Raw genomic sequence first — 18,986 nt, forward strand, 5'->3', positions numbered from 1 at the left:
GTTTCTTGAAGTTAAACAGACATGATTTTGAATCACTATTCATTCTTTATTAATTGAATAGTTTTGGTTAACCTATAGGTGAAGAATTAACCTGTTGCATATGTGAGACTCAATTCCTCATCTATAAATTACAGGTATAAAAATAAAGAAACAGGCCCGTTGTGGTGGCTCACACCTGTAATCCCAGCACTTTGGGAGGCCGAGGTGGGTGCATAGCCTGAGGTCAGGAGCTCGAGAACAGCCTGGCCAACATGGTGAAACCCCGTCTCTACTAAAAATACAAAAATTAGTCAGGCGTGGGGGCAGATGCCTGTAACCCGGGAGGTGGAGGTTGCAGTGAGCCGAGATCGCGTCATAGCACTCCAGCGCGGGCTACAACAGCGAGACTCCATCTCAAAAAATAATAATAATAATAAAATAAATAAATAAACAAAAAACCCTCATAGGGTAATTGTGTAAAACACTTATCCATAGAAACTTTATTCATAAAAGCTCCAAACTGGAGACAACACAAAATGACTATGAATTTAAGACAAAACCAAATCGAGTTGTAGTATATCCTCACATTTAGGACACTACTCAGCAACAGAATTAAGTAACTGTTGATACAGGCTACAACATGGATGAATATCAGAATAATGATCCAGAATTGAAGTTAGATCCCCAAAAGAGTACCTACTGCATAATTCTATTTACCTAGATCCCATGAAATACAAACAAATCTGTATTGACAGAAAACAGATCAATGCTAGCAGAAGATCTAGGAAAGAGATGCAAGGAAGAATTGCAAAATGACAGCAAAAACTTGTGGTGAGATGAATTTGCTCAATATCTTGATTATAGTGACTGTTTCAGGGTATAAACAAATGTCACAATTTTGATTTAAATTGCTGTGGTTTATTGCATGTCACTTCAATAATGTTGTTAAAAATGATAAGAGGGAAATTCTCTCTTTTTCTGTTCTGTGAAGTATCTTGTGTACAATTCAGAAGAAATATCTTAAAGGTCTAGTAATGCTAACCTGAAACACATCTATCTTGTTCAGAAATCTTTGAGGTAAGGAGAGGAAGGAAGTGAGCATTTGGATTAGTAATTCATTTATTTTCAGGGATGTTGATTTATTATTCTATTTCATCATTGGTTCAATTTTGCATGCAGCATTTTTATAGATAATTACTAATTTCCTATGTGTTGAAATTATTGCCTTAAATTTTTCAAACAGATGGTCTAATATTTTAAGTAATATATTTTTGAAAAAATTACTTATATAATATTACTTAGAAGACAGCTTTAACTCTGAGTCATTATTTTGTGGAAAGCATGGGACATCTTCCTTTCTTTTGGAGTTATGCGTCAAAAGGAAATAAAATATACAGAATTCAGTTAACTGCTCTGTAAATGTAAAGAAAAAAATGCTTTTCCTTGGTTTGAAGGAGAATTAAGCCTACAGTAATTCAGATCTTAGTCTTAACAAGGACTGTCGTGGGTGGAGGAGCTATTATAAGAAAGCTGTAGCGGAACAGCTCAAATTAATATATATATACTCTAAGGAGAAGAAATTTCTAGGGTTATGAATTTTATGTTGTACAAGTATTCTAGAAAATTTCAAGAGCTGAATTGAGTTATAATTGATTTTACTCTGTTTACTACATTCCTTCTTTCTCCTGTTAAAAGCTTAATGAATACAATCCATGATACAAAAAAAAAAAAAACAAAACTTGTGATCAAAATGTCATTCTAGCTAATCGAGAGATAAAACATCCTACTTTAAATAAATGTACTTCTGAACTTGAAAATAAGATAAATCTGGCATATAACATGTTAGGACATACCAAATAATAAGACTTGACATATACATTACAAAAATATAGAGTATATTTCTCTTCAGTGAACATTTGAGCAATGTAAATTTTGATTAACATGCTTAAAATAAATTTATTTACTTTATCTACTGGTACTCAGATAAACGTTATACAATGAATCACCTTGACATTAAAGCTGCTCCACAGTATGATCCCACCCTACAATTTTAACTTTGTTTCCTACTCCTTTCCAACCAATGTTCCATCCAAACTGTAAATATTTCACAAATATATTGTGCTTTCCTACTTCTGAACTTTTTCTTATCATATTCTTTACTTTGTTGTCTTTTCTCACATTAACACTCTGAAATATTTCTTTCTTTCAACATTAAGATACCATAACATCTCCTTTATTTATCACTTTAAAAATTTTTATCATTTTTTCATTGCATTTATCATTTTCTTCCTAATATTTATGATCACTATAGACTAAGTTTGTCTTTTAATTAGAAAGTAAGCTGGTTGGGATAAGGACTATTAATGCTATTTCTGTTCCTTATTTCCTGTCACAATGCCTTCTTTTGATAAAAATACATAGATTAAATATGTGTGGAACTAGAATTAGTACCCAGGAACTTGTGTAAGATAATGTATGTAAGCTGTAAAATGCCTCTTATGAATTAGCGTGGATATAATCAGCAATGTAATTGTATGTCATATAATAAGATTAAAATTATATACTTATATATGTGTGTATATATACTTATATCAAATATATACTGTAATCCTTCAATTTTTATGGAGGATTGATGCAAGTCCCATGCAAGTCCAAAATCCAGTGGCAAGTCCAAAATCCCATGGGGCAGTCAAATCTTAAAGCTCCAAAATGATCTCCTTTGACTCCATGTCTCACATCTACATCACAGTGATGTAAGAAGTGGTTTCTTAAGGTCTTGGGCAGCTCTGCCCCTGTGACTTTACAGGGTACAGTCTCTTTCCTGTTGCTTTCATAGGCTAATGTCAAGTGTCTGTAGTTCTACCAGAGACACAGTTCGAGCTTTTGGTGGATTTACAGTTCTTGGGTCTGGAAGACGGTGGACCTCTTCTCACAGTTCCACTAAGCAGTGCCCCACTGGGGACTCTGTGTTGGAGCTCTGACCCCACATATCCCTTCTGCTCTGCCCTAGCAGAGATATTCCATGAGGGCTCTGCCCCAGCAGCAAAATTTTGCCTGGACATCCAGACATTTCCATACAACTTCTGAAATTTAGGCTGAGCTTTCGAAACCTTGATTCTTGACTTCTGTTCACCCACAGGCCCAACATTATGTGTAAGTCACCAAGGCTTGGGGCCTGCACTTTCTGAACCAATGTTTAGATAAAAAAGAAAACAAAAATATTTTTATTATGAATAGTTTTTCATAATTTGAGCAAAGTCAGTTATGATGTTGATTCAATCAAGACTTTTTACATAGCTTTTCTCCTGACAGTGGTGTAAAAAACTAAAGTGTAAAATGCACTTGCACTTAAAGTACATAAAATTGGAGGGCTTGGCACAGTGGCTTGTGCCTGCAATCCTAGCGCTTTGGGAGGCCAAGGGAGAAGGATCACTTGAGCCCAGGAATTCAAAACCAGTCAGGGCAACACAGTGAGATCCCATATCTACAAAAAATTAAAAATTAGCTGAGCCTGGTGGTGCACGACTGTAGTCCCAAATTCTTGGGAGGGTGAAGTAGCAGGATCACTTGAGCCCAGGAGGTTGAGGCTGCAGTGAGCCATTATTGTTCCACTCGCACCCTAGCCTGGGCAACATAGAGAGACTCTATCTCAAAGTAAAAAATAAAATAAAATAAAATAAATAAAATTGGAAATATTTTACTAAAAATATAAGCAATATAAAAATTAAAAATCACCATAGCTTATAACAGTGTTTTTCTAATATGTTTTAAATTATTAATTTATTTAGAAAAACAAGGTTTCTTCATCCTGCCTTTTCCATACACTGACCAATTATTCTGTAGTATCTTACAAGAAAAATTCCAGGGTCTTGTCTATACTTAACTATATCCTGTTCATCCCCGTTTGTCTATGCTCTCATAACTTTTCTCTATTGTGGTTTTCAAATCTACCCTACAACTGAAACTGTTCTTTTCAAAGTCACCATTGAGTTCCATTTAGCTCAATACAGTGGCTCTTCCTTGGTCTATATATTATTCACTATGTTGATGACATTTGAAATGTTGACCACATCTCACTCTTGATCTATTTTTCTCTTGGCTTCCAGGATACCCTACTATATTATTTTGCTGTAAGCTTTTTGATGTTTCTTTTGGTGGAAAAACAAGTTTTAAATTATACTGCTAACTCAAGATGTGGAAATATTTTATACATTAATATAATTCATTTCTTAATTATATTTTATTTCTAGCATATCAACAACTCTTTCATAATGTTTTAAGCACACATAAGAAATCTGTACAAAATTTTTTAAAAGGTTCATTAAACTCATTAGGAATAATTGTTTACACTTTTATCTTAATACATATAAAAGTAGTAAACTGAATTGATAATACTTATGCATACTCATTAATGTTTATTTACTGAGAACTTGTAATATCTTAATTTAAATTGTGCAAAATGGATTTATATCACAGGTATTTAAAATGGTTTAAACACACTAATGAGATTATTTTATTTTTCAGGATTTTAGGAAATGCATCATAGCTTGTTTACCATGAATGATGCCAGGTAATATTTTTCTCCATACTTTGCTAATCAGTTGATTAGAATTGATTGCATAAAACAGCTTCCTTTACTATAAAAACTTTAGCATTTTATTGGAAAAGGAAAATTTCATTTGCTTGTTTAAGACTCTCCTATGAGACATATAACTACTCATAGATGAAAAGGCATATATTCTGAAATAAGATGATTCTGGATTCAAACATGTGTTCCACCACTGATTAATTAAGGGTCTTTGACAGATCTCTAAATTTTACAAAACTATCTTTTATCTGAAGGAAAGAGGGCTGTAACACCTATTATACAATATTGAGCACAAAACCTAGCAGAATGAAAAGAGCACAGTACGTGACTTGTAGTGATCAACTGCATGAAGAAAGACATGGAAACACACAATACACAGTGCAATTCCCTACTTCAATATACGTAGATAGGACTGAAGGATCTAAAATATTCAACAGATGATTTAACTTATCCAGTATTTTCTTTAAACCTCATCTAGAATAAAATGAGAAAGGATATGAAAAGAAAATTGTCTTAATCCATGACCTATGAATTACAGATTTCAGTTTAACAGCTATTTTTTCCATGTATATGTAAGGTTTTTTCAACACAATTCTGAAGAAAAATAGAATACAAATGGAATGGATTATGTGTTGCATGTGTTTGTGAGGAGCAGAAAGAGCTAGATAAACAAACACATATCTTTGGAAATTCAGGAGGTACATACGTTTTAGCCACATGTATTCTAAAATAAAATGATTTTGTCAATAGATTTCTTTTAATATTTAGTTCTTCTAGATTCTCATTTCCCATTATTTTCAAATATCTTTTAACTAAAATATTTTCTTCTATCTGATATTCTTTGATTATAATATCTGTAAGTACTACTGATGGTATTGATATGGAGTTATATCATTATAAGGCCTCTAGACATTAACCTCATAACTTGCTGAGTAAAATTAACTTATGGTTGTCTTTCCTTTTTATCTGTCACTGAGTTTCTTTATAAGAGATTTTTTATGGCAAATATTTCTGTTCTCATTTGTAGAAACAGAATCAATACAGAGTCATGGTGAAAAACTATGTACCTTGGGTACCACAATCTGAAGAACAAGTTAATTTTTCTGGCTTTATTAAGTAATTAAGCATTCCACACAGTTTAAGTATCCACATCATTGAAATGTGACTGTCTTTTGAAAAAATATAAATGTGTAACGGCTTATATTTGTTTTGCTGCTATGACAAATTACCAGACATTTAGTGACTTAAGACAATCTATATTTATTTTTCTCATAGCTCTGTAGGTCAGAAGTTGAGGTGCATTCAGCTAGTTTTTCTGTTTTGGGTCTCACAAGGCCAAAATCAATGTCAGCTGTGCAGGGCTCTTATCTGAAGGCTCTGGGAGAGTCTGTTTCCAAGCTCCTTAGGTTGTTGGCAGAATTCATTTTTCTTGGAGTTGCAGGGTTGAGGTGCCACCGTCCAGCAGTAGCCTCTGTCAGCAAATTAATGCCACTTGCGTTCTTCATCATGCTGTCCCTGCATCTTCAAACCAGCAAGTCTTTCTCATAGTTTGAATCTCTCTGAATTCTACTGCCATTCCTCTCTTATAACAGCCAGGGAATGTTCTCTCCTTTTTAGGACTTATGTGGTTAAATGGTGTCCACAGAACAATGCAGGATAATCTCTCTATTTAAGGTTCATAAACTTAATTATATTTGCACATCCCATTTGTTATGTAACCTAATATATTCACAGATTCAAGGAATCATGGTGCGGAGAGTTTGGGGAAGGCATTCAGCTTACCACATGATTTTTTTTTTTTTTTTTTTTTTTTTTTGAGACAGAGTCTCGCTCGTCGTCTGGGCTGGAGTGCAGTGGCCGGATCTCAGCTCACTGCAAGCTCCGCCTCCTGGGTTTACGCCATTCTCCTGCCTCAGCCTCCCGAGTAGCTGGGACTACAGGCACCTGCCACCTCACCCGGCTAGTTTTTTGTATTTTTTAGTAGAGACGGGGTTTCACCGTGTTAGCCAGGATGGTCTCGATCTCCTGACCTCGTGATCCGCCCGTCTCGGCCTCCCAAAGTGCTGGGATTACAGGCTTGAGCCACCGCGCCCGGCCACATGATTTGTTAAACATCCTTCAAAATTAAGAGACGAATCCACATATTCCTGATATTTTAAATAATATCCCATAAAACACACATATATTTAATGACAAAATGTATTTTAATGAAAGTGAATAAATTATATAGTGAATGAGCCTAGACCATTCTCCAGCGTCATTCTTTCTGTCAAGTTTTGTTCTTTCTTCATGATCTTTAAATGCCAAAACAAAAGTAAAAAGCATTGAACATGAAACATATAGGAATCTTTCTTAGTTCCTATCATGAGAGACATAAGAACTGAATGCAAGTCAAAAACAACATCCCCGTATACTTAGATTATCATAGAACATTTGACTCAAAAAATACATGGTTCTGAAGAATTAGAAGAGTATGTAAGTTATTTAATTCAAATTTGGAGATTTATATGTCATTTTCCTTGAAAATGTCAAATTTTTCTAAAATTTTCTACATGACGAGTTAGAGTTATTAAGGTAATTTATTTCTGCTTGATTACAAGGTAAGATGTTAATGTGTGCTACTGCAGAGTGTGAAATTATTTCCTTAAATTGTAAATTACAAATGTTGCTGTGCATTTGTAATTCTGTATCAGTGCTTTTTCTTTGTTCTCATCCTTCATGTCTGTTTTTCAGTTATGGCTCTTCATTGCTGGCTGTTGTTAGAATGCATGCTTCTAGCAAAAAGCCAGCTACCTCTACTTTTCTAAGTTGTTTCATCTGCTGTAATTATAAACTCAATCCTGAAAAAGAAGAAGAGTATGAGGTTGACGTTTTAAATGTAAGTCAGTAAAATTCATAAACTAAGGACTCTTCTGAAAGTCAAGATCTTTGTGCCAGCCATTTCAGTTCTGAGTTCATTGGTGTGTTAAAAACTGAGGCTTCTAGAATATTTGTAATATGGAGAATTCTTTCAGTATAATTTTCACTAAAACATCAGCAGAGAAAGCTTATGATAACTCCTTTTCATTTTATATTTCTGTTATTTCAGAAACTGAATACCAACATTACTACATGATGAAAAATATTGTCTATTTCCCATAATTTTTAGCATTATTCAAAAATACCAATAGGTTCTATGCGCCAAATACTCTGTTTTCTGTTAATATTTTGGCAGCAGTACCAAGTTTGACACTAGAACATTTTAACTTGGAATCATAATTGTGTTTATGTATTCATGGGCTTAAAATTATGCAGAATACTTTAGATAAACCATATCTTTAGCACAATTTCATTAAATTTTGTTCTAAAAGCATAATTCGCATGATTTTCTCTAAATTACTAGCACGAACCACTTTCCCTGTCTACTCTTTTTTTACATATAAACTTCTTCATGAACCTGTACTCAATTACTTTTTAAATCTTTGCCGAATGTAAATTATATAAAATGCATGAAAACATGTGTCCTTTTTTCCAAAAAGCTGCAGGCAGTGTCTGAAACAGACTGAATTCACTGAGTTTAATAAAAGACATGAAAAAATAGTGCAACAATTCTATCCGTGATGCCAACTTACTGTTTCTAACAAGTTTTTTTTGTAATGCTATATGAATATCAAGTGGGTCTTGCTGTATTTAAATAAAATTAGGAGAAGACAAATGAATATGTAACACCTTTGAAAAAAAATAAAATATTTATTAGAAGACCATGATTCAGCAAAATAAACATAATTCTAAGTACCCACACATAATTCTAGGTGCACTATACTCAAGTGTGCAAGAAGTGATAAATTTTCTCTTTCTTTCTGTCTCTCTCTCTCTTTATTTCTTTCCAGACAGAGTCTCACTCTATCCCCAAGAATGAGCAGCTCACTTTAACCTCAAGCTCCTGGGTTCAAGGGATCCTCCTATCTCAGTCTCCCAAGTAGCTGGGACTATAACTTGTGTTAGCATGCTTGGCTCACTTTTAAATTTTTTATAGAGACAGGGTCTTTCTTTGTTGTCCAGGCTGGTTTGAACCCCTGGCCTCAAGTGATCCTCCCCACTCTGCCTCCCAAAGTGTTGAGATTACAAGAGTAAGCCACTGTACCTGGACCATTATATTTCAAAAATAGTATTCAACTTGAATTAAATACTCTATTTTCCTATTAGTTTGGCAGGATTGTCGATTTTACTCCCATACTACCCAAGAGTTTGATGTAAAGAGTGGGCAAGGTTCCAAATCAAAGGAGGGTATTCTGGGAGGCCCAGGTGGGTAACTGCAATAGGCATGTTAACCTAACTCAGCTTGGCCCAGGAAGGAAGGAAAAGCTTAGCCTTTGTAATCTTTTCCCTGATTGGAAGTCTTGGTGCCCAAGAGCCTGTCTTCCTATTGGATAGTGTTATCTAATCATTCTTGTCCGAAATCTTGTCTCCAATTCCAGTGATCAGGCAGAGGATGGAGCATGGATTACAGTCTTTATTTAATTTGAAACCAAAACGTCCTTGCTGGTTTTGTGGAAATTTCAAATACTGCTAAAACCCCAATACCAATGTCACTAATCTACCTGTATGTCTTTTTCTTAGCCAACTCTGCCCCATAAATCTCATGTATCTAAAACCAAAGCCAGAAGGGGGGTAGTCCTCTGGAAACTTCTACTTTCAACTAACTTAATGGGGAGGGGGTTGGTTAAATATTAAGAAACACAAATTAATTGCTTGGAATATTATCATGACACAATTTTTTGATTTGGCTCTTTATATGCAGCCTGTATAAGTTTAGTTTCTATGATTTATGTATTTATATTTCCCTCTCTTCTGAAAGGAATTATGAAAGCATACATTGTTTCTAAAAGATATTCTTACACTAAAACATAGTTTGGAAAGTTTTCACATTTTCAAACGTGCAAAGTAATAAAGAAGCACACAGGAGAATTTAAATTTATGAGAGTAAAATTGCACCTAAAATTTGAACACCAATCATAATTTTTGTTACATTACCTTATTCTTTTACTAAAATAGAAACAGTAATTTGAATAAAAGCTTTACCAAATGAAATAGAAATGTAATACAGGGGATAAAGAGATAAAGACTACTATGAGGGAGCAAAAAGCGTTGTGTTTCTGTCTGGCTTTTACATAAAGCAGAATCGAAAGAAAAGTTCACAAACAAGAAGCTTATGAATAAACATTTTTCATAATCTAATTCGAATTGTATTACTCACTTTTTAGATATCTCTGATTAGAGATAAGATTTCTCAGTGTCAGACTCAGCTTTCCTCGGTGTCAAATTATAACCTCATCTTGGAAAATGAGTATTCCCGTCTCACACTCCTAGAACTTGAGATAACTAGTTGTCCCTTTCTCTGTGGTAGTATTAAATGAGCATACTAAACATGTTTATTCTGTTAGAAATGATAGCTAAAATGATGTGCAGCTTTCATTCAAAATATCATTTCCACTGTAGTATATAGAAAAAAATACAAAATCACAAATGTTATTATGGAGTCCAAATTGTAACTTCAATTTTACTCCCCAAAATCCCCGGTTACTTCCTTATAAGCTTTTTATGCTTTGTAACAAAACAACTTGCTTCATTCTTAAAAAACAGTTTTGTTCTAAAATATTTAATACCATACATAATACTCATGTATTCTTCTAATAATCATAATCATTTTCATCATCATCATACATCAGTGGAACTACCAGTGAGCTTGTGAAATGTAATTTCGAAGACTTGTGTGTCCGTTTCTTCAGGGGTAGCCATCTGCCTTGCTCTGATGAGTAACAATATCTCAGGTGTTGTGTTTGTAATCCCTTTGCATTATCTTTCTTGTATTAATTGTGAAGCATAAAACATACATATAACAATATAAAGACAAATGCAAATTTTATCGATGTTAGAAAAGAAGCATCCATGTGCCCCAATTAGACTCCAGTGTGCTCTTGCCTGATAGCATTCTCCTCCCCAACTCCCATAGATAACCACAATAAAGTCAGTTTGGGGACTACACCATGTAAGGGTGTGCAGTAGGAGCAAACCTCCAACCAACATATGGTTCAGATTTTGAGACTGATGATCCCACATGGCAGGCAAAAAGAGGGGTTTATTACTCATATAATGAGGCTTTCCTGGGAGAGAAGAGGAGGCTCTCAAATAGGTCTGTAAAGTTAGAGAGAGAAAGGACAAGTGACTGCTTTGTCTTTTATTGTAGGTAGGTTCTAGGGCTAGGATGAGAGTCCTCACACTGTACAGAGTTTCAGCCTTGTATGGTTGGCACTTCCCTGGCACTAAGGGAGTGAGCATGTGGACTTTATTATTGCCTTGCTCAGATACAGGGCAAGATGGAAAGACAGAGAGGTGGGAGTTTCAATGCTCTCAGTAATCAAATCTGAAAAACTGAATCAGGCTTTATTACAAAGGTTTGGGTTATCATTACTTTCTTGTATTTCTTTACAGTTTTATTAAATGGTTATCCTTTCTTAAAAATAAAATGTGCACATTTTTGTAGATTGGCTTATTTTGTTCAATATTATCATTGAAAAATATATCAGACATCTTTGCCTGTTCTTTCATTTGGTGACTGTATGATCATCTATATGTGAATATGCCATGATTTTTTTCACTTTTTTCAGTTTTGACTCTCAAACAATGCAACCATTTAAAAATATTGTAAATTTTATCCTCTATGCAATATATGATTTTTTCCTGTGTGTATGTACATACATACAAGGTAGACACACATATGCATCCTGTGTGTATATACATATTCACAGAGTAGACACTAAGTACATAGCTTTCTTTTTGTGTGTTGTTTAATAAGTCCTTACTATGTGTTCATTAGCGTTTGTCTTATTTTAACATGTATACTGTATTAGGATTCTTTAGAGGGGCAAAACTAATAGGGTAGATGCATATATGAAAGGGAGTTTATTAAGGAGTATTGATTCACATGATTACAAAGTGAAGTCCCACAATAAGCTGTCTGCAAGTTGTGGAGCAAGAAAGCCACTTCGAGTCACAAAACCTCAAAAGTAAGGAAGCTGACAGTGCAGTCTTCAGCCTGTGGTTGAAGGCCTGAGAGCCCTGGCAAATCACTGGTGTAAGTCCAAGAGTCCAGAAGCTGAAGAACTTGGAGTTCCATATTCAATGGCAGGAAGTATCCAGCACAAGAGAAAGATGATGATCGGAAGACTCAGCAAGTCAGCTTTAACCCAGTCGCACTGGCAGTTGATTCGAGGATGCCCAACCACACTGAGGGCGGGTCTGCCTGCCCCAGTCCACCGACCCAAATGTTTATGTCCTTTGGCAACACCCTCACAGACACACCCAGGAACAACACTTTGCATCGTTCAATCCAATCAGGTTGACACTTAATATTAACCATCTCATACACCATTGATTGCTTTGCCTTTTACATTTGAATCTGTACTTCATATGTGATTTTGTGTGTGATGCATGGTAAAGGATTTGGTCTTTTTTTCTCCCCCAATATGTAGCCATTTTTCCCACATTAGTAGCCATTTTCTTCCCAGCAACATTTATTGAAAGCAGTGTCTTTCTCTCCATGCATATTCAGTCTTATTTTGTGTTCTTAAATCTCTTTTTATATTCTATTCATGTTTTTGTCTATTATTGTACCTGTATAAACCATCTTAATTATTATAGATATTTAGTAAATATTGGCATCCAGTCGAGTAAATTTTTCCATTTTCTTCTACTTTGAGTCTGTCGGCAATTCTTGGAGGTTTGCATTTCTGAACTTTCAAAGCAGATTTATAAAAATGACATCAGACATATTTATTTGTTAGAATTTTAACTGGATTTATATTGAATCTACAAAGGCCTTGGAGAGAATTCACATACATAAACACACACATACACTCATACACACAAAACTGGTTCTTCAATAGACACACGCACACATACATACATATACACACACACACATATACATACACACACACACACACATATATGTATATATCTATGCACTATGGTATAAATGTTTTTGTTACCTCAAAATTCATATGTTGAAATTCTAATCCCCAAAGTGATGGTAGTAGAATGTAGGGCTTTGGGGCAGTGATTAGACTGTGAGGTCAGAACACTCTTGAGTGAGATTAACGTTTTTATGAAAGAAGACCCAGAGAGGTACTCATCCCTTCCACCATAAGAGGACATGTGCACAAAGTCACCATGTATGAGGAACTAGACACTCAGCAGACACTGAATCCACTGGTGCATTGAGCATGGACTTCGTAGACTCCAGATACGTTAAGAAGTAAATTTCTGCCAGGCGTAGTGGCTCACGCCTGTAATCCCAACACTTTGGGAGGTCGAGGTGGGCAGATCACCTGAGGTCAGGAGTTTGAGACTTGCCTGGCCAACATGGTGAAATCCCATCTCTACTAAAAATACACACACACACACACACACACACACACACACACACACAATTAGCCAGGCCTGATGGTGCATGTCTGTAATCCAAGCTACTCAGGAGGCTGAGGGAGGAGAATTGCTTGGACCCGGGAGGTGGAGGTTGCACTGAGCCAAGATGGCACCCACTGCAATCCACTGAGTGACAGAGCCAGACCCCATCTGGTGAAAAAAAAAAAAAGTACATTTCTGTTGTTTACAAGCCACCTAGTTTTATGGTGTTTTGTTAGACACACTACATTTATTTTAATCTTTTTTATTCCCTATATTTATTGCTGTTATTTTGTTAGAATGTCTAATACTCTCAGTGCAATACTGAACAAGCATAGTTTGTCTGTCTTCTGCTCAGCTCAATGTTCATGATATCTGTCCATATCATTGCATATATCACTAGGTAATAGGCACCTTTGTTTTGTTTCTGTTTTAAGAATTTATCAATGGGGATAAATTAGTAACACTACTAATTGTTGCTTTTAACATTCTATAACCTTTCTGATTTTTGATGTTTTTCAGTTCCCATGGTATTTTTCTTAATTTTTCCATTATTGTAGCAAACTTGTTCTCTTTTTAGGTCTTTCAGCTTGTACTTTATCTAGTTTGAGGTTACATTATTAAGAATATATGGGCCAGGAACAGTGGCTAATGGCTGTAATCCCAGCACTTTGGGAGGTCAAGCTGGGAGGATCACTTGAGCCCAGGAGTTCGTGACCAAGTCTGGCAACATAGTAAGACCCCATCTCTACAAAAAGTCAAAAAATTAGCCAGGCACGACTGAACATGCCTGTAGTTCCAGCTACTTGGGAGGCTAAGGTGGGCCTGGAAGGTCAAAGCCGCAGTCACCCATGGTCATGCCACTGACTTCAACCTGGGCAACAGAGAAAGACCCCATCTTGAAAACAAAAAGGAGTTTATAAGTCTATATTTCTCCCTGATAAACTGAAAAAAATCTTATTACAAAGGGTTTTTTAAATTAATAATGATTTGTGATTTTAAGTGTAATTACAATAGATTTATTTAGATTAGTATTTACTTACATATCTTCCTCCATCATCTACTTTAATGTCATTGCTAATCTTATATTTTATAGTATCTCTTGCTGAAAGAATATCATTGGCATTTGTTCTGCTTTCTTTTGCCTTTTAATTGGAATAGTTAATAACTTCATATTTGTTGAATTCATTGATAATCTTTGAATTTACGTTTCAAAAATTATTCTGCTTTTTCTACTTGCTTCTGTACTCTTTTTTCCTTTTACTTTTTTTGTTGTAATATTTTGAATTAAATGTTTATTGTGTAATCATTCTTCTTTTTTCTATCAGTTATATACTCTATTTTAGTTATTTCATTGGTTAGCCTAGAACTTGTAATTTCTGACATCAAGTGATGAAAAAGCTGTTGTTCAGTCACTGTACCAAAGAAGGCATATGGATAAATAAGCACGTGAAGATGCTCAACATCATTATCATTAGAAAACTTAAAATTAAAACAATGAGATATCACCAATTACGTATTAGAATGGCCAAAATTCAAAACACTCAAAAGATCAAATGCTGCTGAAGATGTGAAGCAACAGGATATCTCCTTCATTGCTGGTGGGATTGGAAAATGGTACAGCTCCTTTGGAAAACAGTTTGCAGTTTCTTACAAAACTAAACATAATTTTATTATATAATCAAGCAATTGTTCTCCACAGTATTAACCAAAATGAATTGAATATTATGTCTTCACAAAAACCCACACATAACAGGGAATAGCAGTTTCATTCATAATTGTCAAAATTTGAAGTCATCAAGATACCTTTCAACAGGTGAGTGAATAAAAAAAAGTGGCACACCACTGCAATGGAATATAGTTTAGCACTAAAAAGAAATGAGTTCATAAGGTATAAAGTCATGAAGATACATGGAGGAATTTCGAATGCGTATTTTTAAATAGAAGAAGCTCATCTGAAAAGTACCTGCTGTATAATTCCAACTTTGTACATTCTGGAGAAGGCAACATTTTAGGGATCTGTGGTTGCCAGGGATTTGCAGGAAGGGACAGAGGAATACATTAGTGGAGTACAGATAGATTTTAGGTCAGTGAAACTATCTGGTATACTACTGTAAATATAGACACATGACATTTTATGTTTGTCAAAACCCATTGAACTGTACAACACAAAGAGTGAACTCTCATGCAAACTATGACCTTTAGTTAATCTAATGGATCGATATTTGTTCATTGATTATACAAATGCACACTAATTCAAGATATTAATAATTAGGAAAATTGTGGGGAAGGTATAAGGAGAACTCCATACCTTCTATTCAATATTTCTGTAAATTTAAAACTGCTGTAAAAATAAAATCTATTAATCAAAATGAAATAAAAGCTACTGTTAAGCAATAACTTTCTTCCAGAATAGTAAGGACCTTAGCACATTTCTACCCTATGACAACCCTTACGGAATTTGAAAGTGAACTATATTGAGGTAGAATTTACATGCAATACATGTTTCCATTTTACATGTACACTTCAATGAATTTTGCCCAATGTATATGTCCATGTAACCACCATAAGAGTAAAAATATCAAAACTTCCTTCACCCTATATGTTTTCTTGTTCCTCTTCCCAGTAAATCCTCACCTTCCACTCCTAGTTCCAGGTAATTGCTGATCTGTTTCTTACTGCAGATTAGATTAAAAAAAAAAAAAAAAGCTTTACATAAAAGTAATTACCCAGAATGTACTCTATAGTATCTATCTTCTGCTCAGCTCAATGTTCATGATACCCATCCATACCATTGTGCATATCACTAATTTATTCCTTTTTATGTCTGGGTATTCCATCATACAGATATACCATAATTTACTTATACATTCACCTGTTTTAGGGCATTTGTTTTGTTGGAAGTTTTTGGCCACTTTGAATATAGCTGCTCTGAACATTTATTCAGAAGTCCTTGTAGAACATAAGTTTTCATTTATTTTGGAAAAATAGCTATGAATAGAATTCTTGAGTTATATGATTATTGGGTTTTTAATACTCATCTTTATTAATTTCATCCTCAGTGGGCCCACAAAGTGTTCTGAATCAGAAAAATATCTCTTATTAATTTCTTCACAGTGATTAAAAAGTATATTGTCTTTCTTTGCCTTTTGGTAAGTTTATCCCTGAGGCAACACAATGAGAGCCCATGGAAATTTTTCCTACACAAGTGGCTAGATGCTTCATGGATGTGGAATAAGAAAAAAAAATGACTTCTCTGTTTACACAGGAGAAGGTTATCACTCTGGTCTCTGCAGAAGTCTTCTCATTACTCCAATGCTTTAGTAAGTAAATGCAATCTCTCTTAGGGCCAGATAGACCAAAATGTCTTAACTTTTAAGACTAGAAATATGTTCAATGTCTGAAGCCAAATTTCTTCTTGAAATACCAATATCGAGGAAGATTACTTACCAGTCTCTGTGGTGTGCTACCAGTTAAGCTAGGGGCCTATCCCTGGATGTAAACATTTGACTTTAAAGGAAGATATGTCTTCATCTCTTTGAATCAGACAAATGATCTCTGTCATAAGGGGAACAAAGAAATCTAATCCTTACAGTATGTAAGAAATGTTTCTAGGGGATGCGAAAGCAAACAATCTTAACTTTCTACCTTGTAAGTTTCTGTTTCTGTGTCTTGGGAGGCTAGGGTTCTTTTCAGAAACACTGTGAAATCCAAGTAAGCTTTATTTACAAGAAATTATATATATGTTTCACTTTACAAGAAACTGTTAAACTGTTTTCAAAGTACCATTTTATATTCCCATGAACTGTGTGTGAGAGTTCTAGTTGCTTTATATCCTCACCGATACTTGATTCCTTCTATCTCTTAAAATTTAATTATGTAATAAATAGGTAGTGATATCTCATTATATTTTTTGATTATTTTCTACCCCAGTTGGAAACATTAGTTCCCAGTCTTTGACTTCCATTGTTGCTGTTGATAAATTAACTATTAGACTAACTACCCTTTACGTAAATACGTTTTTCTTTCGCTATAGCTACAGTAAGATTTTTTCTGTGTGTCTGCTATGCAGTGTAGTAGTGTACAATAATTTTAGTCCTGTTTCAGATTTGACAGCTTCCTTGAATCTGATGTCCTATTAGTTTTAGAAAATTCTTAGCTACTATTCCTTATACAATGTCTTCGGTTTTCTCTCTCCTTTCACTCGTACTGTGATTTGTGTTAAATTGTATTCCAGTCTTTCTCCCTGTATCTTACAGATACTATACACTTTCTTCTGTATTTTCATCTTTTTTTCATTTAATATTTCATTATAGATAATTATTTCTGTCTGACCTTCCATGTACCAATTACTTATTTAATTTTGTTTAATTTAGTCTTTAATATGTTCATTGTGCTCTTAATTATTTTTCAGTTCTAACATGTCTTAGTTTGTACAAATATATTGTCTCCCTTTTCATTATAAAATTTTTACATTGGACTTTGTGTGTTTAAATATAGTAAGCATAGCTGTTCTCAGGCATCCCTGTAGATATGCTTCTGCAATCTTTTTATTTTTCATACTAGTTCTCATTTATCTCCTACTGCACCTTGTCTTTGTATTTACAAAGTTATCTGTTGCAGTAATGTCAGATACATAATTATATTTTCTTCTACCAGAGAGAATGTTGTGTGTCTCTACTTGGTTCCTGGGTTGTAGTGGTTTGTGGCATCTAGGGGATGCAACCCAGGTGGTAGTGCTTGCAGGGACATTTTATTCTTGCTTACCTTATGGGAGGGCACCCTTTGTGAGTGTCAACCCAAGGCAGAGGATGATTTCCAAAATCTCCATCCCCAGTGGATTCCTAGCCCTAGGAAGCTGTTGAAAGCACTCAGTATTTTGTCCCAAAGAATAGACAACTTCTTCAGTAAAAAGATGCCCCCAAATAATAGCCTATCTCTCTGGAATTTCTCTTTGCCCTACATTTCAAACCAAAGAAAATTCACCATTGGTATGTCTTAGATGCTAAGGCAATAACTATTTAAAACAATAATATCTAGCTTTATAATTATGTTTATCAAGAAGTCTTGTACCAGGTATTGGGCAAGCAATTAACAAATATGAAATTCACCTCAATTATAGTAAAAATAACATACATATTTTCTTTATATACTACATATTTTCACAAAGATTAAAAATAGGAAGAAAACACACACATTACCTGTCCATCTATATTATGTCTAAACAATACATGAATAACATTTTTTTAATTACACATATGAAATCATAGCATGAATACTTCTCTAGACATGTTTTTTTACCCATTCTTTTGTTGAAGTGTATCTATGGTGATATATGTATCTGAAGTTCATTTATTTTCATATATAATATACCATTGCATATATATCAACATATATTTGTCTATTATACTGTGGATATTCAGATTGTCTTAAGTACACAGTTAAAAATAAAATTATTTTGTCTTACTATATACATGTATTCAACTTTATTATATATTGTCATTTATAATAATTTTTAAAACCACCAGCAATTTATTAGAGTTCCTGCTATTTTGTATCCATGACAATTGTATTATTAGTTTATTTTAACTTTTGCCAACCCAGTCCTTTACAATGATATCTCATTATGGGTTTAATTTATATTTTCCGATGAAGAAATAAGATAAAAATATACCTATGTTGGCCGGGCACAGTGGCTCATGCCTGTGGTCCCAGCACTTTTGGAGGCCGAGGTGGGCGGATCACAAGGTCAGGAGATCAAGACCATCCTGGCTAACACGGTGAAACCCTGTCTCTACTAAAAGTACAAAAAATTAGCCAGACATGGTGGCGGGTACCTGTAGTCCCAGCTACTTGGGAGACTGAGGCAGGAGAACGGAGTGAACCCGGGAGACCGAGCTTGAAGTGAGCCGAGATCGCGCCACTGCACTCCAGCCTGGGAGACAACGAGACTCCGTCTCAAAAACAAAACAAA

General features: G+C 34.6%; 1 pseudogene; it reads left to right on the forward strand.

Annotated features, from left to right (window-relative positions):
- Positions 1-4,514: 4,514 nt before the first annotated feature.
- LOC105526236 overlaps positions 4,515-18,986 on the forward strand; it is a 21,565-nt pseudogene continuing 7,093 nt past the window's right edge.

Source organism: Colobus angolensis, unplaced genomic scaffold (assembly GCF_000951035.1).
Source record: "Colobus angolensis palliatus isolate OR3802 unplaced genomic scaffold, Cang.pa_1.0 Scaffold58, whole genome shotgun sequence".
Taxonomy (NCBI): Eukaryota; Metazoa; Chordata; class Mammalia; order Primates; family Cercopithecidae; genus Colobus; species Colobus angolensis.